Source organism: Setaria viridis, chromosome 2 (genome assembly GCF_005286985.2).
Source record: "Setaria viridis chromosome 2, Setaria_viridis_v4.0, whole genome shotgun sequence".
Lineage (NCBI taxonomy): Eukaryota > Viridiplantae > Streptophyta > Magnoliopsida > Poales > Poaceae > Setaria > Setaria viridis.
Genome location: NC_048264.2, coordinates 13,529,452 through 13,557,093, shown reverse-complemented (window position 1 = coordinate 13,557,093; position 27,642 = coordinate 13,529,452). Strand labels below are relative to the sequence as shown.

The 27,642-nt window shown below is 44.3% G+C and overlaps 2 pseudogenes; both read right to left on the bottom strand.

Annotated features, from left to right (window-relative positions):
* Positions 1-977: 977 nt before the first annotated feature.
* LOC140221831 (uncharacterized) lies at positions 978-7,945 on the bottom strand (annotated as a pseudogene).
* A 5,572-nt stretch (positions 7,946-13,517) lies between these two features.
* Positions 13,518-15,124, bottom strand: LOC117845777 (lecithin-cholesterol acyltransferase-like 1; annotated as a pseudogene).
* Between the last annotated feature and the right edge of the window lie 12,518 nt (positions 15,125-27,642).

The following is a 27,642-nucleotide window of genomic DNA, read 5'->3' as shown; positions in this document are numbered from 1 at the left end:
GGAGTGGCCCATGGACGACCTCCGCAGCCGATGGATGACCTGTTCGTTCATGCGCCACATGTGCAGTGACCGTGCCATCGGTCGGGGTGTGGCACTAGACCGGTTCAGATGTGCAATGTTGTGGAACGAATTCGACGGGTACAACACCCTCGTTGCTAGCTTGATCCAAGTCAGAAGCCCGAAGGCCTGCTTCCTCACTGGGATCCAAGTCGTATTCGGGGAAAACCATAGCCCCCCCCGCCATGCCTCGATGATCTTGACCGCGCCGCCGCGGGCGGGCACAATGTGGCAGCCTATGTGGTCGCCCTCTCCCTCTACAGGGACAATGGCGGTGCTGGCGATGATGACACTGCAAGGCAGTACATGAGACGGGTCGAGGGCGGAAGAATCACGGGTGGTGGCGGCAGAACAAGAAGGATGAGGATGCTTTGCAACAAGGGTGTCGGCTATGCCGCAAGTAGGCTGCGAACGTGATCCACCAAATGATGTGGTGCAAGTGGGGCGAACCGCTGCTGCCAACACCGGTGTGCGGTGATCTTCTATGTGCTGGTGGGTACTGTGGTGTTCCAAAAGGATGGGAACAAAGGACTCTGTTTTGCAGCGAGGACTGTAGGATTCTCCACGAATTTTTTTTTTCGAATGGGCACTTGGAATATGAAACCAATTCACTCTTTACAAGCAACTGTGAATTAGTGTAGCCTTTTCTTTTGTGTTGCTTTTGCTTGATGAGGTCCAGGACTGGTTGGCGGACCTGTAGCCAATATTTCCAATGTAAATATATATATGATTGATGAAGATCAATCTCATGTTACCATCAAAAAAAGTAGTAATTTCAACACATCAGGCAGAAAATATAATAAAACAGTCATCATCAACAACAATTCAACAACATTACATGAATTTCAGTACAACAGCTTAACCATCGTATGTCCAATCAAAGACATCAGCACAATACACATGGGTAGCAATGCAAACTACTATAGATCATCGTCTTCAGGCACATCATCTACACCATTGCCATTGTCGTCAGTGTCACTACAATACTATAAGACAGTGTCATCTTCATCCCCACTATCTGCAGAAATGTTAACTTGCTTCTTGTTTCTTAGAAGGTCTGCTAAATTAACTTCAAAGATTGTGTTTCTCCATCTTGCTCTTCTCGGTGCATATCAGCATTAGCATCACCATCACCTTCATGCATCGCACGCTCTTTATTGGAACAGTAATCATCTTGGTGTACGTCAGCATCCTTTTCTGGCACATTATACATGGCTTTATGTTCAAATTTCTGCACAACTCGCCAATCTCTCCCTAAATGATTGTCCTGCAAGTAAAATATCTTTCTTGATTGTGTCACCAAAATAAAAGGGTCAGACTTGTACCAAAATGACTGGATGTTGATGGACTTGAAATGTCCATCATCTCTAATGCCTACAGTCCTACCCTCTTGATTGTACCAATCACATCAAAATAGAACCACTGACCGACAGAATTCCATATTAGAGTTATATTGCAACTCAATTACCTCTTTCGGGACACCAAAAAATTCAATTTTTTGGCTTCTATGTGTCCCCTCGTTCACGACTCCACTATTCTGTGCCTTTAGGTTTTTCTCAAGGTCAACAATGCTATAGCGGACTCCATTGACACTGCAAGCTACACAGATCTTGACTCGGAGATCAGGACCACATGAGAGTGCATACAATCCTTTGCTGACCTCATTAGGTTTATCTTTATGCAGCTTCGTGATCTACAGCCAAACATATAAAGTCGAGTCTAGTGTAATGTCAGTGACTTCCATAAATGATAATATGCCATTAACTTACATGATTCTTAAACCATGAAGCAAATTCTTTCTCTTGCCTTTTGTCAACATCACGTCCCCCTTCTTCCTCCAACAATATATTCTCTATGCATGTTGCATGACAAAGTTTAAACATTAGGAATAAATAGAGGTAAATATATGTATGTGTGTGTAGATATAAATATAAATAGGCACAAAGTAAATGATACGTACTCCAAACACGGCTCAACTTCATCACAGCTATTTAGTACATACCAAACTATCTTGTGAAAGAATTTTTTATCGATGTTTTGTACCCGATCCTTGCCAATAAGTTTAACACCATGCATGAAAATAGAGGTGTCACCATCTAATGGCCCATCAAATTCAGGACTTGTGTCAATATCGTTCGTGTACATAGAACAAAATGCCAAGACTTCACTTTCTATGTAGGCTTCAGCAATTGATCCTTCAGGCCTAGCCCTATTCCTTACAAGATTCATCAACATGCCAAGCCGCCGTTCAATTGGATACATCCAGCCATACTGTACATGAACTCTAAGCAGTGCCTCATCACGTAGATGGACTGCCAAGTGCACCATCACATCAAAGAAGGCAGGAGGAAATATCTTCTCAACCTTGCATTTGATCAGTGGGATCTCTTTTTTCAGGTGTTCCACGACATCTGTCCTTAGATTTCTACTACACAGCTCCCGGAAGAAGTTCTCGAGCCTTGCAACTGCTTCATATACATCATCATGCACAAGTCCTCTTAAGCCGACAGGTATGATTCTTTGTAGAAGGACATGGCAAGAATGAGTTTTCAGCTTGCCTTGGACCCTTTGAACCATCTTGACTAATGTATCTTCCTAGGTTGGCTGCATATCCATCTGGAAACTTGACACCTTTGAGGAACTTACAAAATACACTTCATTGTGCAGACTTCAATACGTAGCAAGCTTGTGGAGTTTTCACCACGTTACCATCCTGGTAACGGTGCAAATGATGTCTTATGCCCATATCCGCCAAATCTATCCTAGCATTCATGGTGTCCTTTATCTTGCCCTCCAATTTCAGCAATGTGCCAAGGAGGTTGTCACATATATTTTTCTCTATGTGCGTCACATCAAGATTGTAGGGTAGCAGCAGGTCTTTCCAATAGGGCATCTTCCACCACCCAGCTTTGCAGTTATAAATTACTCATTGTCCATCCTCTCCATGCTTTCTCTTGTTACCTTCATCATTTAAACTTGGCCTAAGATTTATGACCCTCTCTAGTTTCTCAACGACCTCATCTACAGTGAACTTTCCTAGTGCCTCTTGGTTTTTACGCTTCCCATCGAAAGCTATGCTTCTCCACCAAGCATGTGTCATTAGAAGGTAACAACGGTGGCCAATGTAGCCTAACTTATTCCTTAGTGGCCGTGACAATGGGTATTTGTCACAATGAATACATGCATAATAAACTTTTGTAGTTCGACCTGACAGGGTGCTTAATGCGGATAGTCATTTATGCTCCAAAGCACAGCTGTGCGCAGATTGAACTTTGAACGTTTGAGAGCACCATATGTACTGACACCACTCCAGAGGTTAAGAAGTTATTCTATAAGAGGCCGCAAGAATAAATCAAAATCCTTTCCTGAAGATCTTGGACCTGGGATCAGTAAAGACATAAAGTAGTTCAAAGCATTGACACATTGCCATGGTGGAAGATTTAAGGGCATAACAAGCACTGGCCACATGCTATATGTCGTGCTAAAGTTGCCATACGGATTGAAACCACCTGTAGCGATGACAAGTTTCAAGTTCCTTGCATCCCTTGCAAATTCTTTTATACATGTTGTCAAAGTGCCTCCCTACCTTCCCATCTGCCAGATGGCTCATTTTGCCATCAATGGGTGCCCTCCTCGTCTTGTGCCATTGCACGTCCTTAGCTGTTCGGCTTGAAGCAAACATCCTCTTCAACCTTGGCATTAGTGGGAAATGCCTCAAAACCTTACGAGGAACATGCTTGCAGCCATCCTTATCTTCCCATCTAGATTCATCACATTTTGGGTAGACATCCATTTTGGCATACTTCTTCCTGAACAACACATAGTTATTATAGCACACATGGATCGTGTCATATCCAAGGCCCAATTCACAAATATATTTCTTTGCCTCATCATATGTTGAAGGTAATTAGCATTGAGGGAATGATAAGGACATCAGATTCAATATTTCATTTAATGTTGTATTGCTCATTCGATAGCGTGACTTGATACGAAGCAACCTCACAACAAAGGACAATCTTGAGTGCCTAGATCCTAGGCAGAGAGTCTGCTTCAAATCTTGGAGGACTCTAGTAAATTTTGGCTCCTGTCCATTCTCCTCTGCGGTTATGTACAATTCTGCTATCATCTCTAGATCTAGCATTTCTTCATCAATATTGTCTTGCTCATCCACATTAATCCCATCATCATGGTCAAATTCATTCTCTTCAAACCCAAACCCATAATCATATTCATGTCCATGCACCTGCTCTGAAAACTCAACAATCGCAGCATTTGCAGATTCCCCATGATGAGTCCACCTTGGATATGCAGCTATCATTTCATACTAAAGAAGGTGGTCATGAACATCAGCCTGAGCCAATTCACTCTGGTTAAGACATCAAGTGCATGGGCAAGGTATATGGATGTATTCAGTGAATCATTGCTTAACAAACTCCATGAATTGTTCCACTCCATGGGTGTAGGAAGGTGTGAATTTTCTCCCATTAGTTATCCAACTTATATCCATCAATCCAAACTTCTATTCAAAACTAACAGATGAAGAACTAAATTCATGTGACAAAATTAGATCTATCTATGGAATCATATTTTTATGGTTGGGGAAGGGGTACTTACTTCCTGGAGGGTGGATGACGGAGTGGCTGGATTGGAACTTTCGGAGGAGGCCTCCGCGCTGCACGCCTGCGCAGCGGACTAGCGGACTAGCGGTGGCAAGGAAAGTGGGATCATGGAGATGTCTCCGTCTAAGGCGCCGGGGACACCAGGACACCTCCCCGGCGTCGTCAACTAGGATCCACCTGGCACTGCCGCTGCCGAGTATGAATGGGGATTTGGAGTCCTACAAACTACACCTTCGTCTACGGCGGGATGGCAACCTGCCGGAGGCCGTGGCATCGAATAGTTAATCTGAATTGTCAATGTGCAGGTGAACAGCTAGGAGGAATCGAGCTTCAATAGAAAAAGCCCCACGTTAAGTTTTTCAGCCCATCTAACACAAACATTCATCGTATTTATCGTTTCAAGTACTGTCAGAAGTATTTCAAATTGAACTCCAGGTGCCTCCAATAAGATCCAAAAATTTAGATAAAAAATATATCCAAGCTCATATATACCATCATAGCCCAAGTACTAGTGATAGATGCAAAATTTAATTATTTGATATGGATAATTCAACCATCTAAGTCTAAGCTACTACAAAATAATTATAATAATATCTAAATTTTGTTAGAAAATTCTACAAACTAACACAGCAACCTATTTTAGGTCCATAAGCCTATCATAAAAAATTCAAATGGTTTTAATTAAGTGGGGCTATACATGTTCACAAATGAATACAACTCCTACATAGTTTACTATAACTTAAGTCAATCTTTCAAGTTTGCATAGCTTAAAATAATTTTGAACGTATATACACCTCAAATTTGGACACAACCTCATATTTACCTTAGTATTAGAAAATATGATGTTATATTTGCAATTGTTATGCAAAATCATTTGTTTATTTTTCTACTTAGGTGTAAGAAACTAAAGGATATGTAAAAGATCTTAGAAAGAGTACCTAACTTGCAAACATACACCATTAAATGGAAGAGTGTGTATTTAGATAAAATTAGGAAAAAGAATCATCAAATTCGGAGTTCCTATGAGGGAGAAATACCAATTACAAGTTTTAATTCCAGATTAAAAAGAGAAATATGGACTATTTACGAGTTCTTATGCCTCTTAGCCAATCACGTCCTACCATGTGGAGCAGTAGGCCCATTTTTTTCTTACGAAATTCTAAGAACACTGACATGTGGGGTCCATGGGTTAGTTGGACATCACCGTCCAAAATTTTCACCGGGCGCCAACTTTGCCGCCGAAGCCGAAAACATTTCCCGCGAAATGTTCCTTGTACCCTCAAGCAAAAGACACACCGCTACCCCATCCATCAAGGGTATTTGTGACAATCTCCCCCCGCGTCCCATATCCGTATCCCTTCACTCAAATCCGCCTCCACCTCTCGCCTTTCAACTCTGCGCCGGTAGACTCCAACATGCCGGCACTCGACCCCTATCCTCCATTGAAGGCGACCTCGCTGGAGCTTCAACCTCGTCGATGATGCTGAGCGCACCAGAGCTGCTTCCCCATCGGCCACTACCACCACACCGGATCTACTTCCATGTCGGCCACTACTGCCACACCGGATCTACTACCCCTTCGACTCTGCTACCCTGTCGACGACAACCACTACACTAGATCTGCTACCCCATCGACGACAACCGCCCCACTGAATCTGCTACCCCTTCGACGATGCCCGTCACACCGGATCTGCTACCCCTTCGACGATGCCCGTTGCACTAGATCTGCTACAACGTTGACGACGACCACCTTATCGTAGCATCCTCACCATCCTCGACGCCTCGCAGCAAGTGGTATGCAAAATCCATCTACCTTCTGTGGTTCTAGGTAGTGACACATTCATCCATGGTTCAGGGTTGGAGGTTGTAGTGGGTCTGTATTCTAATTTCAATCATGAATATGTAATGAACCTAGGTCACTAATACTTCAAATCTATTAACACATGTTAGAACCTTCACAAAATGAATATGAAAGAGAACGGGAAGAAACTATCAGGAAGAATTTAAGAAGAATGGAAGAACTTGGCATTAGTGGTTTATCATCAACTCTTAATTCATTGTCAAGAAAAAAAACAAGTGAGGTTTATCATTAGCTCTTAACTTGGTCTACATAGTAGCATTTCAATTGTTGCATTAATTAAAAAAAAATACAGCAGGACCCAATATAAATGAAGGAATAATTTATTAAGTTATAGGTACTCAAACAGCCATTCAGCTGGGCAGCAGCTCCAGCTGCTTGGGCTTGCAGCTGCAGCTGAAGCCACAACAAAAAAGCAGCATCGAATAGGCCTGATGATACATACTTAGAGGGGCCGACAACCCTAGCAATTGAGGTTCATCTTCTATCTTTGCGGGGATGGGGGATGCTTAGAAGGAGCACTAGATATTTCCAATGCTTAGAAGGAGCACTAGATACTTCCAATGCTTAGAAGGAGCACTAGATATTTTCAATGCTTAGAAGGAGCACTAGATATTTCCAATGTAGGGACTACATATCTCCAATCTTAGAAGTGCTTTTAATTTGTTCACATGCTTACAACTTCTAGTTTTTGAAATCTGCAGGTCCCTGTGCGGACTGGGTGTAGGAAGGCCTATGCAAAGAAGAGGAAAACAAGTGGTGCCATGGCTCCTGGAGGTAGACATTCTAATAGGGTGAGGTCAATCCTGCCAACAGATGTCACTCTTGGAGCTTCAACAAGGTTACTGAAAAGGATGCAAACATTAGGACCATGTGAAAAGCCTGTGCAGGAAAAATTACCACTAGTTGTAGAAAGCAATAGTGGTGATGAGAATGTTGTGCACGAAGAATTGCCACCAGTTATAGAAAACAATAGCGGTGATGAGACCGGTCGGAATGACTCAGAATACCATTTTGGTACATCAGGTCCAGAACAACAAGAAGCATCCAAAATAAGAACAAGAACTACAGGAACAGGTTGACGGCCAAGTTGACGAAGAAGTAGTTGTAAGTCCCTGTACATGCTTATTTGCTTTTCTAGTAATTAGCTAATTTGCTCGATGTTTTGAATTTTAATTTATCTTGGTTGTCATGCTCAACAAGTTTGTACCAACATTGAATCTCTACGTGGTCAATTCACCAGCATCCATAAAATATACATGTTTACCTATAATTCTATCCATGTTCATTAGGTTTCTATTTATGCAGCCAAACTTACATGATTCTTAAACCATTTAGCAAATCCTTCTTCCAGACTTTTGTCCTTTCTCCAATACTTCTCTGTACATGCTGCATCACATAGTTTTAACATTCATGGCTGCCCCTGTCTTTTAGTGGTATGTTATATTAACACTATTTAGTAGCAGTTATCCAATCTGCCTTTGTTCCTAGATTGTTGAATATAATCCTTTTTTTACTATCATCAGTAAACTAATAGTTCATTTTTGGATATTCTAGACGTCAATGGAAACTATGCGAGCACAACCTATTGCTGAACGCCCCTAGTATTGCTTCTCAGCTCCTGGATAGTTCGTCCTTATGAAGATCTTGAACCTGAACGCCCTTGGTATCTCTTCTCAGCCTTGATCCTGTGTGTGTAACTATTGTCAGCACTTGGCATTCCGTCATGACCTCTGGTGCTTATGTTATGAACTTATGTGGTTCTGAACTGTCAGTGAACTAATTGTGGTGGTGTCATGAACTTATTTGGTTGTAACTTCATTGTGGTGAACTTTCTATGAATTGTGCTGTATCATTTGGTGTCTGTGATGAAATGGTTATGTATGAATATGGACCTCTATGATATGGACATGTGTAACATCCAGAAAATGGAACGTGGTGATCCAATAAGAAACTGACATGTGTACTAATTAGTACTTGATACGTGGGCCAAACAGAAAAGAACACGTCATAAATAGAATAGCAAACGTGGACTGATAAGACATAACACACGGACCAATAGTAAAATAGCATGTGTAACACTAATGAATAGACATGTGGACAAATCGGGAAAGGACACGTGAACCAATAGAAATAAGACACGTGGGAAAATAGGAAAAGGACACGTGGACAAACGGGAACATGACACGTGGACAAATGTGAAAATGACACGTGGGCAAACCGGGAAAGGACACGTGGATAAATGGGACAGTGACACATTGACAGACAGGAAAATGACACGTGGACACGTAAGACATGTGGACCAATTGAAAGGACGACACATGTCAACACAAGATGGTGACATGTGTGTGAATAGAATAATGACATGTGGAGTTGTGTCATCTCGACACGTGGCCTTATGCTAGCTAGCCACGTGGTTGTCCTCTTTACGACACGTGTGGCCTAACACGTCACCTGCCAGCATGGACGAAGCCACGTCGCGTGCCAGCGTGTCCGGGACACATCACTTGCCAGCGTGGACAGCGCCACATTACCTGCCAGCGTGGACGGGGACACGTGTATCTGAAAGTTCAGTGATGTTTCTATGACCTGTCATAGAACGAAACATGGTTCCATGATCAAAGGTTTTTCATCACAGATAGAACCAGTTCTACGACATGTTTTGGGCAGTTTCTAGGAGATCCTTGTCATCATCGCTGCCATCCATCCATCTTACCTCCTTGGGTTGGCTGGTTTCGACTCGACAGGGTAGAATGGTCGCGCTGCTGGTGAGAGATGCAATGCGGAAGGGGCGGCTGAAGGGAAGCCATCAGCCTACTAGGTTACTCCTGGTATAGGATTGGGAGCCAGAGCCACGCTAGCCCGTGGCAAATGGATTTGGGGACGTTAGGTGGCTGGAGAAGTGGGTGCTAGCACCGGCGATGGGACCTAGGGGCTATATGTGGCTGCAGTGGTTGAGGCGGCGAGGGGCTCCTATTAATTTTTTTCGAATAGAACCTTTTCATTGCTGTTTGACATTTTATCTTATAATCCACCTTATTCAGTTCTATATATGTAACCTTTAGACAACTTAACAAAGAAATCTTATATTGAATTATTCTTTTGGTGGCTTGTTAGTATTTTGCATCTGCTTAATTTGTGCATGGACAAAATAGATGCTGTGTTTTTCTACCAATTTCCACTTTGTATCTTGTTTATGACCCAGATTAATGCGACGCAGTGGACCTTGGCTATCTTGCAACCTGTTCTTAGCGTTCCAATTAGGACTATTATTAGGTGACAAATAGTACTCGCTCCATCCTAAAATATAGTTACATTTAGATTTAGAGATTTTCATACAGACTAATTAAGGAGGAGGTTGAAAGGTCTAATTTTCATTAAGAGCAACTAAAGTGGATCCTCTAAACAGTATTTTATCCCAAGTTTGGAGGGATAAGTAAAAAAAAATTAATTCTAGCATACGCTCTACTAGGCTCTCCATTTCGGGTAGGCCTTCCAGTTTCTCCCTCTATCCTCCATTCTTGGTCCTTAAAATAGAGAGAACACCCATGGAGAGCTATGGCTGAAGTTGGACATATTTTTTGGTCGAGAACACCCATTTGACATTTGGTGGATTTAGTTTGAGAACTATTGTTGGAGTTGTTAAGCTAACCAATACATACCACGACTACAGGCGCGCATCCCGCGTGATTGTGTGCATTCTGCGTTGGCAGCACTGCGTGCCTTTTTTGTTTGCATGCAGCACAAAAACAGATCGGCACACCAGTATTTACATGCCCATGATATTGCCACATCAATTCATTTGCCGAATTGGCCAGAGTTCTTCCGGCACCCTTTTTTAAGGCCGGGAACAAAGCTATAAATTGCCGAGTGCCCCAGGCACTCGGCGAAACCCTAAAAACACTCGGCAACGTGTTTGCCGAGTGTAACACTCGGCGAAGAGCACACGGCAAAATTTCACTCGGCAAAGCTAATTTTCCCGAGTGTCTTTGGTCGGGCACTCGGCAAAGAGTGTGCCGAGTGGAAAAAAACACACGGCAAACAATTTTTTCAGAAAAAATAAAAAAAAACATACCCCGGCCACCGGGGGCAGCTCCAGCTGGTCGCCGCCGCCGCCGCTGCCGCCGCCACCAACGTCGTTGCCGCCATCTCAACCATTGCGACGCTGCCACCATCCGCGGCAGCTCGAAGCCGCCGCCACGCCCGATCCACCAGCTCCGGCTGCTCCGCCGCCGCCACGCCCGGTCCACCAGCTGCTCGAAGCCGCCGCCACGCCCGGTCCACCAGCTCCGGCTGCTCTGCCGCCGCCACCACCGCCTGCTCCGCCCGCCTGGGAGTGCGCCGCCGTTGCTCCATCCCGCCGCCACCCAAGCTTCCTCCCGCCGGCCCCCCTCCCCGTCGGGCCCTCTGCCCGCCGCCACCCGAGCTTCCTCCCGCCGAGCCCCCTCCCCGTCGGGCCCCCTCTCCACCGCCGCCTGAGCTTCCTGGAGAGAAAGGGGAGGGAGCGGCGGATCCGGGGGGAGGTGGCGGCGCCGGATCCGGGGGGAGGTCGCGGCGCCGGCAGATCTGGAAGGGGGGGAGGCGGCGGTGCCGGATCCAGATGGGGTGGCGGCGCCGGCGGATCCGGCTTGGAGGGGCGACGCGACGGCGACCAGATCTGGCCCGGAGGAGGGGCGGCGCGGCGGTGGCCAGATCTGGTTCGGAGGAGGGGCGGCGTCGAGATGAGGGAGAGGGGAATGGGAGGGGGTGGTGGAAACGAGGGAGGGGGAGTGAGGAGGGAAGGGGAGGGGCCGGCCGTCAGCGGGGAAGAAGAAGGGGAGGGGGGAGGGGAGGGGCCGGCGGCGAAGGGAGGGGCCGGGGGTGCGGAGGAGGGGATCAAGGCCGGGTGGCAGGAGGCGCGGCGGGGGGGGGGGGGGGGGGGGGGGGGGGGGGGGGGGGGGGGGGGGTCTGGTGCGTGAGGCGGACGCTGGGGGACTTTTTAGGCGGCGGGTGGGATTTTAGGCGGGGTTTTTTGCTTTGCCGAGTGTCTGGACCGCAGCACTCGGCAAAGAACTATTTTGCCGAGTGCCCAACGGGGAGCACTCGGCAAAGTTTTATTTTTCCTATTTCCTTCTTTTCTACAATGTTTTCTTCTACATTTGTTTTGATAAACTCAACAATACCTCATCAAATTCACTTAACAATATGTATTTGATTATTCTACTCATATTATTTCATTATTTTATGCAGTTATAGCTCCAATTCAATTTATATCAATTAAAATTTTATAATTACACTTAATACATTAAAATTATCAAACGGTTCCAAAAAATTACCAAAATTTCACATGAAACAATATACATTCTCTATTTCCTATATAAAATGTTTTGTAGTCAAATCTAAATTCGATCATCACTTTGACTCCAAATCTTATTGAATCCTTCTCAACGGTACGATTCTTCTTCTGAGATGCTTCGGATTGTAAACATTGTATGTGATAAAATGTGCGAAACTTTCTTAATTTTTTACCACAACCTCCACATATGATACCATCACATCATGACAAATCTCATAATTTTCCGACTTCGTTTGCCTTTTTTAGAATTTAAAAATCAATCGATCACATGCTTGTGGTTATGTTTCCTGAACAAGATGTTTGAAATTTCTTTTCATTTCATGGGCAAGGCCTCAAATTGGGATAAATAACATAAATATCATTTTTCTACTCATTTTATTCTATAATTTGAATCACTTGCAGTTCAAATTTGACTTATACCAAAAATTTCCTTGAAATACAATTAATTAAATAAATATAGCAAATAAATTCAAAAATATACCAAATTTTAACATGGAGTACCACATGTTGTATGTGGGGAGTAGAAAAAATTTCAAGGTGAAAAGAGGGAAATTTTTTTTTGCCGAGTGTCAAAAAAAACACTCGGCAAACTCCCCTCTTTGCCGAGTGTTTTTTTTTGACACTCGGCAAACCCCCTTGTTTGCCGAGTGTTTCTTTTGACACTCGGCAAAGAAGGGGGTTTGCCGAGTGTTTTTTATTTGACACTCGGCAAAGCTCCGATTTGCCGAGTGTTTTTTTTTGCCGAGTGTTTTTGGCTTGACACTCGACAAAGAGCTTGTTTGCCGAGTGCTCGAAACAAACACTCGGCAAAAAAAAATACACTCGGCAATTTTGAGGTTTCCCGTAGTGGAAGGTCAGTCGCCGATTTGGTTTGGTACCGGTTGGTTAAGGCACCTGGAAGAAAAAAATGATCATAAGGGTATTTTGGTGAGATTATATGGAATAGGTGGGCTGGGAATTCTAAACGTATTTATATTTGGAATTTTTTTGAAATTTTATTGTAGGTATATCTTGGACGGAGGGAGTAATGAGTAACGCTACAAGTAGCAATTCTGAGTTCAGAAATAGACTTGTAGCAATATTTATGTGATTCTCCTTTGTTCTCAGCAACATTGATTGGGGAGAATAATAGCAGATCGTTGCACAACTGACAGCGATTAATACCGCAGACCAACAGCAATAATTTTTAGCAAAGAATACCTCACGGCAGAACAGATAGGAGAAGAAACGATCCACACTAGAAAATGGAATTTTCCTATGTGCTACTTATTTATTTTAAGTTTTATTATAAGGTACCCGTTGGTACTTTCAGGTACTTTTTTATTAAATTTTTGCTAGCAGTTGATCTTAGAAAGATAATAAAAAATCAAATTAAATTGAGTACAGGTGTATGATTTTTGATACTTGGTCCTACCTATTTTTGGTACTAAACATATTAAACAATGTCATGAATCATTTTCGTTGCCAAATGTGTGTGATCCAAAAGAAGTATTCCTTCAAAGCAACCATTATCATCCAAAATTTAAATAATTGGGTAATATACCAACATTGAAAAGATCAATTCAAATCAACTGTAATGCATCCATGTTTCTTCACCTAGTATCAGAAATATCCTTTATGCTATATGTATAATATTTGAAGTGGAAAATGGTTTAGACAGGAAAAACTTGGCTTCAATTTCTTAAAGCCTCTGCGTTTCCCGCTCGTGCAATTTTTATTCAACAACGAGGGTACATGCCAGATATTTATTTCATTCACACACAGGTTCACGAGATATCTGACTTACTGGATACAGTAATTAACACTGAGCTGAGCCTCTTAAGAAATCCGGTTTGCTTCCGAAAATTCGTTAATGACTCTCTTTATCGCCCATTCCTCCATAATAAGTCCACAGTGCTCCGCCCCATGAATCTTAATGGACTTGAATTGCTTCTTTTGTCCTGGTTGCCGTCTCATCTCTTTGTCAAATGCCAACATACTAACCAAATTGACAAGCCCATCTCCATCTCCATACACTAGTTCTGGGAGCTGTCATAATAGTCACTCTCCCAGTACACCAGTTGCTCTGCCGTCCTAATGCCTACTCCATTAATGCATGTTATGGGCACCATGGGTGCCTTGAAGTATCTCATCTTTGGAACCATCCTCCTCCTGAAAGGCTGGACACCGTCGCTGAAACCGATGGCGACAAGGAAATCCTCCATGTCATATGCAGAGTAGTTTCTTTGCTTGGTGATCACAAGTGGCTTGTGCCCGAATACTTTTGGAGACGGTAGATCCACGGTGCCAGTTTCGAAACTCCTCCACATCGTCCTTATAGACGACTGGGTAGCTCCAACGTAGCCAAAATCTGCTGGCCCAGAAGCAATGGTACGTGCCTGCTGTAGGAAGCCTGCAGAGAGCACTGGCGCCACCAGGATAAGGTGGTTGATGTACTTGTTCCTCCAGGCCAGCGGAGCGTTCCTGACGAACTCCAGGACGACGACCATTCCTCCGTAGCTATGCCCAAAGATGATGACCTTCTTGTGGTGTTTCTTGCTCGCGGCCTCGACGAGCGACTTGAACTGTTTGAAGTAGCACGAGTAGACCTGAGATTGCTGGCCAGGCACTGGAGGAGCGTAGCGCCAGTCGTAAGGAGCTCCAAAGAGGGTATCTCCGTCGCGGTATCCGACTATTTCCAGGGCTTCTCTGATGGAATCGACGCACCGTTTCCTGCAGAGCTTGGAAAAGAAGTAGTATTACGTAGCATTTGAGCGGATCATGAGCTGATTGCATTTGAGTGCATATCATTCAGATGGGTTTGGCAGGGATTACGTACGGGTAAAGAGGATCCTTGTCACGGAACCCTCTCGCGGAGCCGAAGTTGAGGACGCGCGTCTCCACACCGGGCAGGTTCCGGTAGTCGTTGATGGCAGGGTCGTAGACGAGGCGCATCTGCTCCACGAAGCAGTCAACGTAGTCGTGGGCCGCCAGGTCTGAAACGTTCTTCCACAGGCCAAACCATTCATTCCCCTTCATTGCGCCGCAGCGTGGCGCCGACGGCTTGTACGCCTCGGTGAGCCGCGCCTCCAGGTCGTTGCAGCTTTGCCCAGGCACCAGGACGACCGGGTGGAGCTCGCCGCTGAAGCCGGCATCCTTTGGCCGGTGGCTGGCCGAGAAGTACTCCCGGAGGGGAGGGGGAAGCAGGAGAAGCAGGAGAGGAAGGAGCAACCGCAGGAGTGGATTAGACATGGTCTTGGTGTCTTCCGTGTTTGCCTGGACGTGTCCTACATATAGCGTGAAGGGCGGATTTGGTGCCGCGTGGGACGACTCAGCCGGTTATCTGGACAGCGTCGCGCGTGTTGAAATTGATGCGCTGGGTCTGAGCAGGTAGGAGTTATTTGGGCAGGACTCTGACACCTTATCTGTGCTGATTGACACGGAAGTATGGAGCACGGAACAGAGTGAGAGGGTTCCAGACCGGACCGCTGGGAGATGCGTGGAGTAAAGTGCATCTGTGATGCCATTTAGCGCGTTACCGAGCGCACGACTTAGGGCGTGTATCTTTTTTTTCGGGTTCAACTTATTCAAAGACAAGCATAATAATGAAATCACTTGTTCGATGTTTTGAGGAAGAAAAGAAATGATCATTATAGTTTCATCACTCCTAGAAAATGGTTTTTAGGACTGATTGAAACGACATTTGTAGGGACGGGTGCGTTACCGGCCTGCATCCTACTTTTCGCAGCTACAAATAGCTGTTTGCAGGAGCGGGTAACATGTTCGCCTCTAGAAAGCTATTTTCAAGGACGGGTCACGCCATCATCCACCTCTGTAAATATATTTTTAGGTACGGGTGACGCCATGACCGTCTCTGAAAATAGTTATTTGTAGGGACAGGTGATATCATTACCCGCCCATGCAAATTTGTTTTCCAAGGGTGAGTGACGGCATGACCCGTCCTTAGAAATATTGTTCCCATAAAAAAATCAGTAATTTGTTTTTGAATTTAAAGAGACTTTCAGCCTAACAAGCTAGTGTGCAACCCAAAACTATTGTCATCCACGTAGAATATGTTACATAAATATAAATTAAGCATACAATATAATAGAAAATAGAATTTATACTTAGAGTGCACATTGACTACATATATTTTCCCACTCACCAAGGCTACTCACCACATAAATTAGCGTGTATTGATAAGGATGAGTGTGCATATGTGTATGTGAGTGTTTGTGTTTTGTAATGTATTTTGTGAAATAGAAAAATAACATAATTAGTATTTTACCGCAGCAACGCACGTGCATCCTACCATTATTTCTCAATCATACTATATTTCTATTTTTTGTTCAGTCTAACTTTTTGTGGATTCGTCTCTATTCCCAACGTCCGACTTCGACTTCGACCCATGCAGATTCGGAGCTGACTCAATGTAGTTTTGGAGGAAGTCGGAGCTGACTCAATGTAGTTTTGGAGGAAGGGTCATATAGAGCCTATTTGGTATGGCTCCAACTGCAAAATTTTCTAATTCTACTGCAAAGTGCACCTGGAGCTAGCTCCACATGGAATTGGAATTAGAGAATTGGAATTAGAGTTGTCTGGGGTCGCGTTTGGCCAGAAGGGTTCCTCCAGCTCCAGAAATAGGATTTTGAGAATGGATTACCATTTTTACACTAGGACCTAGACGTTAGTATATTGCACTCATCTTGATCCTCCCGTGCCCTCGTGGCAATGGCTTGTGCCCTCCCAAACTCTTCCAATTTTTTTGTCCTTTATATCATTTTACAATGCAACATATCGTCACCATGAAAGCTTCATCCACAAATTAAACAAGGAACAAGAATCAACGATCGTAGCACTAACAATTTCACACACGCCGATAGCATTGGAACTAGGCCAAGCAAAATCGATCAAGGGAGTCAGAATAGACTATTCAGTTCAATCAATCAAAAACATTAGGCAATCAAGAGCGTTAGGCATGGAATCGAGGGAATTATTGGAATAGCTTATCGTATCGCTGAATCAAAGAGAAAAAGAAGGAATAATCAAAGACAAGATGAATCTCGGTTCTTCCTTGCCACTGCCGTGGACACCTTTGGGTCAATCCTACCCACGACCACACAAGATGAATTTTGTTGCCTCACAGCTCATCAGGCGCCTTGTCCTCCCACCAGGCTATCCAAAAAGAACAGACCAGGTTGCTCTCCCTCTATTCTTCAGCCAAAGTCGTCGTCGCCACCTCTGGCCGCCGGGTTGGGCAACGCCACGCCTTGCTCACGCGTCCTTATAGCTGGGAGATGGGAGGATAAGGTGACCAGCAGGAATAGAATACGGATCGTATTTGCAACTCGCCAGCCATGGAGGCAGGCTAATAGCACCAAATTCGCCCGTGGTAGCCACATTACCAAGCCAGTATCCACGTTGAAGGTTTAATGCCCACTTTGCTAGGGGCTCCAAAATTTTTAGGGCCTGATGTGAATGGCCCACTTTCACTGGGCTATGTATGGGCCTAATAACCACATATATATAGGTCCATAAATCTTCAGTAATGCTTAACTTAGGGCGTCCCACGCCCAAACCCTAGATTGGACATCGCATCAACCATTGATGTCCCCTCGCGCATCCTATGGCTACAAAAGGCAGGCCCAGGAAGAGCTATGCTCAAGTGGCCAGATCACCCGCTCCTGAGCCACAAGATTCAACCCAGCGGCCCGTGTGGAGGCCAACGGTATTCTCCAGAGTCAGTTTTGCCTCTGATGGGAATGCACTACGTGCCACTAGCAGTGGTGGTGTCGCTGGCAATGGGATTCAGGCTGGCCGGAAATCTGTGTTTGATCATCTTTGTTCCATGCCACGTTCTCACACGGGGGAAAGTTTGAATGTTCAAAATTCAAATCCTAAGCATGATTGTAGCGATCCTTCCCTTCTTTCCTATGCCAGATGCCTTTCCCTCGAGCACCTTGCCAAAAGCGGTTGGCGTGATATACGCTGCAAATCTTGTTTCCGTTATATGGCCATACAATGCAATCGTGCCTAAACAGGAAACTGGCGCCATACATATACCGGCCCAAGCAACCTGAAGGCCCACATAGCCAGCATCCGGAGGTTTCTAGGGAGAAAGATATAAATGCTCAATCACCACCGACCAACCATTGCTCCGCCTCTTTGTCTCCTCCGAGGCAACCCAAAAAACACCACTTGTCCTCGTCGTCTCTGCCGGTTGCCATGGCCAACTTCGCCATTGATCCCCACCCTCATGCTCGCCGGGCTTTGAGGTGATTCCTCATGACCGATCAACTCTCTCATTCATGTGTCTACACATGGACAGTGTTGTTCGTGATTTATGCCTGGCTATTAATTTTTACCGTTGTGACAATAGTGAGCCTTCTGAGCAAAATTTTGCAACTGTGCTGATTTTTCACTAACTCTGAAAATCTTCCCCAGAAAAGGTAAGAGATATATGACTTTGCTATTCTGATCAGTTTACCTGTGCAGCGAGATATATGGAAACCTTTAAATTATTAATATAGTGTTGCTTGTAATGATCAAGTATTCATATGCAACAATACATCACAAAATATATAGGTTTTACACTTGTTTTTTCTGGTGATTTTGAAGCTTGAGCACCACAGGATCCTTCGCATGGTCACCATGTAAATGAGAGATGTAGGTCAATTGCATATAATGATATAGTATTTAGAACAAAACAAACATAAAGTAACATTTACGGTTCTTTCGAGACACTCCTTATCGGGTGAAGGAATCACTACAAGAATTGTGTTGATCTATGAAGAAAATTTTATGACACATTTGTTCTCATCATAAATCTATGATGTTTCTAGATGAAAACATCATAAAGTTTGACATCCGATCAAATTTAGTGACAAAGTTACGAAACATCATAAAATGTGCCACTATAGCCAAAAAGAAATCATCACTCGATGTTAAATGGTGGTTTTGTGACGATATAAGGACTACAAAAATATCATAAACCAACCAGGGTCCCACATGGGAGTTTAAGATGATAAATAGGGCGGTAAAATAAAAAGGAAAATGTGCTCCTCCCGTGGGTCAAACCTGTTACCGATCGAATGGGAAGTCTTTACAGCAACCAGGTCCCACATGTAAGTTTCAGGTGAGTTGGTGACAGAAGTTTTGGTAAGTTATGTTAGTCTAATATGAAAAAGGAAAGGAAATAAAAAGAAAATAGTGTCGATAGTAAGGCTAGAACCTTTGACCTCTTGAATGTGCTGACAACACTACTACTGAGACATGAACTATGTATGTTTTTTTCGAAAGGACACATTTTATATATTTTGGTTGTAATAAGGGTCCCTTTGGTTAAGTTGTGAAGGTGCTTTTGCTTTCAAAAAAAGTCAGAAGCTAAACCAAAGGGGTGAGCTTCCAAACCGCTACTTGCACAAAAGCAACTTTTTTTAGTTCATTCTCCACAACCACCCTCGGCGTGCTTTTTCCGACTGTGAGGGCGGACGTTTCACAAAAATTATCTGCAATGCCACCGCTTATGGGCGTACCCCTTCATTTTTCTTTCCCACCAACACCTCTGTTGCTCTCACTCCCCACCCGCACCTCCTCTCATTCCGGCCCAACGCCTGCTGTGCTAGGGTTTCGCCTCGCCCTCCGGCGGTGGTCCGGTGTGCCCTTTGGCGGTGGCGCTGCCCATCTGCCTCCCCTTAAGCTGACGGCGGCGCTCCACCCACCAAATCGAGCATCCACGAACCTTGTCATCCTCCCAGCGAGCCCACGGTGGCGCCCCTCATTCACCTCCCTTGAAGACGGCGGCTGCGACCTGAAGCTGCCGCCGACGGTGCCCCTCGTTCACCTCCCTTGAAGATGGCGGCTGCGCCCTAAAGCCGGCGGCAGCGGTGCCCTGAAGCTGGCAGTGACACTCCTCCTCGTCCTCCCCTAGAGCCCGTCGTCCACCTCCCGATCTGCACGGCACCAACCTCCCCTTCCAGATCTGGTACTAAGGTAACTTCGCCTCCCCTTCTAGACATGATAGCAAGCATTTTATCATCCATCTGTGGAAGTAGCTTTTCTGTGTTATTGTGCACAACATAAAACAAGGTTAATATATTGCTTACTGGTTCCACCTGCATCTATGTTTCCATTGATTCATTTAGAGGAACTAGTGTGGGTATCTAAGTTGGAACTTTGAACGTATGGTCTGGGTGGAACCATCAACCAAGCATACAAATCTGCTCCGTTTTCTGGGGCTAGTAATAATGAGGAAAATAGTGGGGATTATAGACCAGAAGCATGATACTGACTTGTTTTTTTTGCGAGTATGATAATGACTTGATCACTAGCTGACAAGAAAAATAACCAATTGCTTCTAGATCCTCCTTGCAATGGATTATTTCCTATAGTTTGCAAAAGCATGAATTGTGAAAAAGGTTGAAATGCATGTATGATGGTTTTTTTCCCACATGGATTAAAAAAAGCAAAAATGCAGTGGATCGTATGGTTTTTAACTTAAGTCGTTAGAAGAAAAAAGCCCCTTCACATGACAACATGACAGTACATCTTTAGCCATAAAGGTAGTCCAGTCAAATCAGCCCCTGATCTTTTTGTTCTGCTTTTTCTGAATTTAGTTTACCTTTTAACTTTTTGGCAATAGTCCAGTCATAGCAGCCCCTCATTTCTTCTAGCCCAAATGCTGCTCGAAGGGTTAACTGACTAGCAAGGGTGAAATGCTAGAGTTCATCACGGTTGAAATAATTTGGCTAGCGTGAATAACTTGCTTGTGTTAGTTCTACTATATGCTGACACATCACTGTTTTCTTAACTCTCCTAAAAAGATGGCTGACAAGGTAGATTGGTGTGATGCCAATGTGAGGCATTTTCATTGACATATGCAAAGGAGAGATAGAAGCTGGGAATAGACCCTTGGGATTGTTCACTAGGACTGCTTGGAAAAATCTGGTAACTAAGTATGAAGAAAAAACTAGGCTAAAGCAAACAAAGAAACAATTGAAGAATAAGTTGGACAATATGAAAAAGGAATATACATGGTTTATGGAGTTGAAGAATTCTGCCATTGGTCTTGGATGGAATGAGGCAAAGCAAACTGTTGACTGCTCCAACGAATGGTGGGATGAACACCTAGCTGTAAGAATTGTGTAATGTCCTTTTTTCATTTACAATTACGCATTTTGAGTATATGGTCTAACGGGTTAACTTTATCTATTTAATTTCAGAGATGCAACAATCCTGATAAAGGTATCAAAAGCAATCATGTTAAGTTCAGAAAACAAGAACCGAAGCACCTTGATATGCTTGGAGTTACTAACACCTATAGCTCGCCATCGCCTGATCATGATGTTATCGTTGTGGATCCTGAAAACAAGTGCAAGCACAGGTTGTCTTTATATGTGAGGTATAATTGGACATTTTACAACCCTGGGCGCCGATATGCATGCTGCTGCAAGGTAAACAATAACTTATTTCAATTCTAATAAACCTTGCTTCTAATTTTGATGTTGGTGTTGTAAATGGCGAATTGTAGGAACGTAATCGGTGTCTGCAGAATCAAGGGATAAAATGTGCGTCATTTAGGTGGGTTGATCCTAAATGGGATGCTAGGACTAAAGGTATTTTGGTGAAGCTGATGAAGAGGAAGGAAAAAGCTGAAGAGGAAGCAAGGTCGTGGGAAGAAGCATGGAGAATTGCTAAGAAGGAGGCCAATGACACAACCTATGAGCTGCGCTTGATGAAGCGATACTTTGGGGAGGCGACCAATTCCCTAATGAACATGAGGAAGAAAATGAGAAATAATGCATTGCTGAAGAAAATGAAAACCCTAACAGCAATTACGATGCAAGGAAGTGGAAGGAAGAATACACAAAGGCTAGCATGGAGCTTGAAGAGACTGCCGTTGAGCTACAGAAGGTGAAGGGACACCTGGAACAGGCCACCAAAGTGGATCGCCATCCTTTGTAGCGTTCTTGGGCAATCTTCCATATCTTCTTCTTCGATTCATCTCTGTTCTCAATCTCCCATGCATTCTGTTAGAAAGAAAACATATAAAAATATTTTGAACTTGTTATGTATGCTACATTCATAACATTTTTGAACAATAAAGTAGAGGGAACACTAGCTACCTGATCAAAGAGATAAGACATATTCCCACCAAATGTATTCATTGGCTACTGCTATATGACACTAAAATGAATAAAGATGGGTCATTAACATACCATTACAAATTCTATGATATCATTCTTGACATCTTCCTTCACATCTTTCCATTGTGTAACTCCAATTAGTGGAGTCCTCATCCTTGTAAACATAACAACTTCATCCATAAATGTACATCTATTTTCTCTACAGGGAGCACCCAAATTTTCAGAAAATTCGATTTTAAGTTTCTGAGTGCGACACATCAATCTCTTTTCCATTGCAGCTATCTTTCAAGCTACCACGGCCAACTTTCTTGCCATTTACTTACAATAACATAAGAGAAGCTTAGACTATAATTACTGCTGAACAATACATTAAAGAGTGAACTTTTGAAATGGATGTTGCTTTAAAACCTTTTGTCTTCTTTGTTTTCCTAGCATGAGGTGACCATTGTGTTTTTGGCGACGTGCTACTACCATTGCTCTCATCAGGTACTCCTGTAGGATGATCTTTACCTTTATAAGTCACTGAAAAAAATGAAAAACACATGTACTTAGTAGATTCACAATTTTCATTAGAAATAAGAAAATCCAAAGGAAAAAATAATTACTAATTTGTTTCAGATGGCCTTGCTCCCTTAACCATTTAGTGTATATTTTTATTGTGTCATCCCTCAAGACATCGCATAGAACTGCAAGTTACCAACAATATTATGAGAGTAAAGAGTACAATAATTATAAGTACATGTGGATAGTGTGGGACAAACATCATATATACCAGTATCGGAGCCTTTGTCTTCAAGCCAATCTTTGTATGCATCAATCGATTCATCACTGCCAAGACTATCATCATCATCACTATCATCACCAGGCTCATTCTCCCTCGATCGTTTCAGAGGTGTAATGTTTACATGTCGTTCTAGTTCTCGGTTTTTTGCGATCAACAACCTGACTTTCCTTTTTGAAGCCACATGCTCAAGCATGTACTCTACATCTGTGGTAATCAATTGGCTCAAGAGTTGCTACATCAATTCCACATCTCTTCTTGTAGTAGTAGTAGTCCCGCACACCATACCCAAGCTGATCTTTGAAACTTACCAAGTTGAAAAATGTTACGTCAGTCTTATCAAGACTTGCTTGGATGATGCGCTCTCCTCCATCTGCCTTCTTGCATTGGATAGTTATAGTCCACATCTCACTTGTCAATGGGGCTCTGTATGCGCACATAAACATGAATAAGTTAGCATGAATAAATTCAGTTGTAGTATATGCATACTATTCCACATCTCACCTGTCATTGCACGATTACATTAGACTAGTATATGCATACTATTTCACAAAATAGTAATGGTAAAATAGCATACTAGTATTCAGCTCATTAATTTATGACTTGAGATGGATCAACTATTCTTTATTATTTTCAAAAATAATAATGCGATTCTTTTACAAATTTTGGGGTTGAGATAGATCATCTCATCTTTACTTTTTTATGTTTCTATGATCAAAATAAAGGACGAACCAATGCACAAAAGGTGAACAGACCAAAACTAATTGGTGCACTTGTATACTCATCAATATAATTGTTCATGGACAGACATAACTGAAATTAATGGACACACAATGGAGCTCTATATGTGTATGTAAACATGAATAGGTTAGCATAAATAAATTCAGATGCAGTAAATGCATACTATTCCACATCTCACCTGTCACTGCATGATTACTTTCTACTGGTATATGCATACTATTTCACAAAAACAATAATGGTAAGATAGCACATCAGTACATATTCAGCTCATTAATTTTGGTTCCAATGAAAATAACAAAACTGAGGCAACATCAAATCATTGCATATGCATGTCTTCCAACAAACCCTAGTGGTAGGTAGTATACATGACTTTGGCATGGAGAGGGTCGTATCTACAGGGGGGCTAGGAAGCTTTAGCCTCCCCTCCTGCCAAGAACTCCATTGGAACCAAAAGGAAGAAGGGGAAGAGAAGTGAGGAAAAATAAGAAGAAAATGAGGAAGGAGGGGTGGAGATGGAGAAGGAAGAAGAGCCTAGCCTCCTAGTTTCTGCATGGATATGATGGAGGCAACATTAAAACCTTGCATATTCATGTCGTCCTACAAACCCTAGGGGTAGGTACACATGATCGTGGACATGGAGACAACATCAAATCGATTGCACACTATCGATTTCCAGCAAAAAACTAGTTGGCACTATAGGTGGATACGCACTTTTTTCGCCCGCTGGAAGATTCATCTGGTTGTCTTCAACAACTTGTACATCCTCGATTGTGACCCGACCTCATGAGCTGTTGGCTTGTGCATCACCGGATCCAGACTTGGAAGAAGTCGTCATCATGGTTGGATTCGCTAGGCAGATCCAAATGATGGTATTTTAGTGCTCAAGTGGTGGTATTCAACTCAGAAAAATCAGTACCATCAGATGTTCCGATGGTCCACCAAAGCAAGCGGTGGAGTAACCACCGGAGCAATTGGTATAACGGAAAAAACATGAAAAATCTTCAAGTGCACCAGATGATCCAACGGCTTGTATTTTACATGTGTCGAAGCAAATGGTAGATGGGACGAAGACAACCCTAGGGCACAGGATGTTCTGATGGTTAGAAGTTGGAGGCGTTGAATGAAACATATTGACTTTGTGAAGTACCAAAGAGGTTTCGGCCAAAACTCCTTCAGCACCGGATGTTCCGATGATACCATCGGATGAGGCATCGGATGAATTTTGATGCGCTAGTAGAGAACTTGGGTGCGAGGAGGCCAATGGCTAGTTGCACCAAATGTTCCGATGCTACCCAAATTGACACCATCAAAACATCTGATGCACACTTTAACTAGCCGTTGGAGCAAAACAATACAGAGGAGTTCAGGGGCTACATATAGGCTACGAACTTGCCAGGAGCTAACCTCCACGTCCGGCCTTCCCAAATGCACCTCCTCGTCCGACCTTCCTGCGCGCTAATTGACTAACAGAATAACAAACTCAATCTATCCAACACCGGCCGCGCAACAAACTTGCATGCACCCTGTGCCTGTACCTAGGACTCAAACAACGACCCAACTAACCAGTGCCGCAGCTAATTAACCTGCATGCACGCGCGCTCGTGCCGCACCACCGCACCGGCACCCGCGCACAGACTCGACCGCACGCATGGACACACCAATAGTGTGGTTTATTCCTAACAATCACCCCCCCTAACGCCCAACCTACAGGAGTGTCGGCTCGTCGTCGTCGATGTTGGTGAGGAGGGCCCTTTCCTTCCTCGACTCGGGGTAGTCCCTCGCGATGTGCCCATGCTTGCCGCAGTTGAAGCATTTTCCTCGGTTGTGGCGCTCCGACCGCCTGCTCGACCCCGAGACTGTGCTTGCACCGTCGTCATCCTCGTCATGGCCGTCGTCATGGCCAACTACCTTCTCGTTGCTGCCATGGCACGCTGCATCACCACACGCCCGCTCCTTGCGCCACGGCGCTGACGGCGATGCGCTTCCCACTGCTCCTCGGTGAGGTACAGCCGCCCGACGCCGTCCGCAACTTCTTCAACATCAGCATTCTCTGCTACGCGCAGCCAGCCAATGACCTCCTCCACGGACGTCATGTCGAAGTCCGTAAACATCTCGATCGCCATGGCAACCTGCTTCATCTTCTTCGGGACCACACGCAGGATCTTCTTCACCATGCGGCTGTCCTCCATCGCCTCGCCAAGTTCGCGTAGGCTGGCGACAAGCCCATTGATGTGCATCGCGAAGTCATCGACAGACTCCCCATCGCGGAACGCGATGTTCTCGAGCTCCTTCAAGAGACGTTGCACGCTCGCGGACTCCACGCGGTCAGCAGCGGCAACTCGACAGTGGCGGCGTTCGCCACCGTGACCGGACGCGATGAGCTGCTAGAGCCGTCGTCATCGCCAAGGTCACTGCGCGGCTTCTTCGGCCCGAGCGATGACATCTTCGATCACCTTAGCTCTGAATACCAAATGTTGACTTCACCCAGGAACTCTCTATCTCTCTCGCTCTCAGTAACTCAACTCGAGCATGAACTCAGAGCAACAATGGCGACGAACGCCGCGGTCGTGAACCGGCCTGTATCTTGGCGAGCTTTATTCACTGGACTTGGCAAAACAATACAGAGGAGCTCAGGGGCTACATATAGGCTACGGACTTGCTAGGAGCTAACCTCCACGTCCGGCCTTCCCAAATGCACCTCCTTGTCCGACCTTCCTGCTCGCTAATTGACTAACAGAATAACAAACTCAATCTATCCAACACCGGCCGCGCAACAAACTTGCATGCACCCTGCGCCTGTACCTAGGACTCAAACAACGACCCAACTAACCAGTGCCGCAGCTAATTAACCTGCATGCACGCGCGCTCGTGCCGCACCACCGCACCGGCACCCGCGCACAGACTCGACCGCACACATGGACACACCAATAGCGTGATTTATTCCTAACACACCCGAAGCTCGCGTCGGTAACCATGGAAATGGCCAGGGAGATGAGTGGGTGCTTCATGGGTGCAACCATCTTCGGTGGGATGCTGAGATCAAGTTTTGATATTGGTACCTGGAGCCTTGCCCTTGCAACCTACCGAGAGTTCAGGCAGAGAAATCGTTTTATTTCTTGTCTAAATCCGGTCGATCCTTGGGCTCTGTCCAGACCAATATTTCTTCCAACCGTGAATAGAGTATCTCCTGGATACTTTGTAATTGTCAAGGGCTATCAGACTGCCTCTGCCAATGGTGATAGCGCAGCTCCAAAGTTTTCTGTGCAAGATGTCATACTTGGACGTGCTAGGCCTCAGGGAAAGTTTGCTGCTCTTGCGTGGAGATCACACGTACCGCCGCACTACAACTACGTGTTTAGTTGTGAGCAGCGGATTCCAGTGAGTGCGGTCTCTAGGAAGAAACTCAGAAGGTTTCGACGTGATCTTGTTTCTAATTGCAAAAGATTGTTGCCCTGCTTTGTATGTATATATGTACATATGCCACCTCTTAATTAAATCGAACGTGAGGTTGCTGAAATGCTTTTCGAGATGATTAGACCTTCAAGATGTATATCTTGCGCGCCACATTGTGTTGAGTACAGTAGGTCAGTCACAATGGCTAAACATCACTGATGCTACAATTCTAGAACTGTGAAGTCGGAGACGATTACAGAATTGTTGTGCCACGTCAAGTCTTGCTCTCCCAGGAACAGTTGAAGCGCCGTCAGATAAGAAATCACCAGTGATTTTGTGTTGCCGAATATGCATGTTTGATGTTTGTAAGCAGTGGTTCTGAACTTCTGAGCTTCCGAATCAGTAATGCTGGCTACACACTGGTTCAACTCATTTGGTACAAGAGCTTTGTACAATTTTCATTTATTTTAACATTTGTTTTCGATTGTCTAACAAGAATACAAGGTAGGTGTGGGGGAGGTCTTGGTGATGTAACCTAAATGCGCAAGTTTTGTCTTCGAAGTTTTCTTTTATGTACACAAATTACGTGCAACCAGAAGAGGGCACAAATGAAATGCAGAACATCCTGTGCTCTCCGTTAGTGTACTGAATGACTAGGTTACATTGCCTGTAACACAGACCTTCTCTATGTTCCAAGAACTTGGTATTGTCAGCTTGTTCTGCAACACTTACCC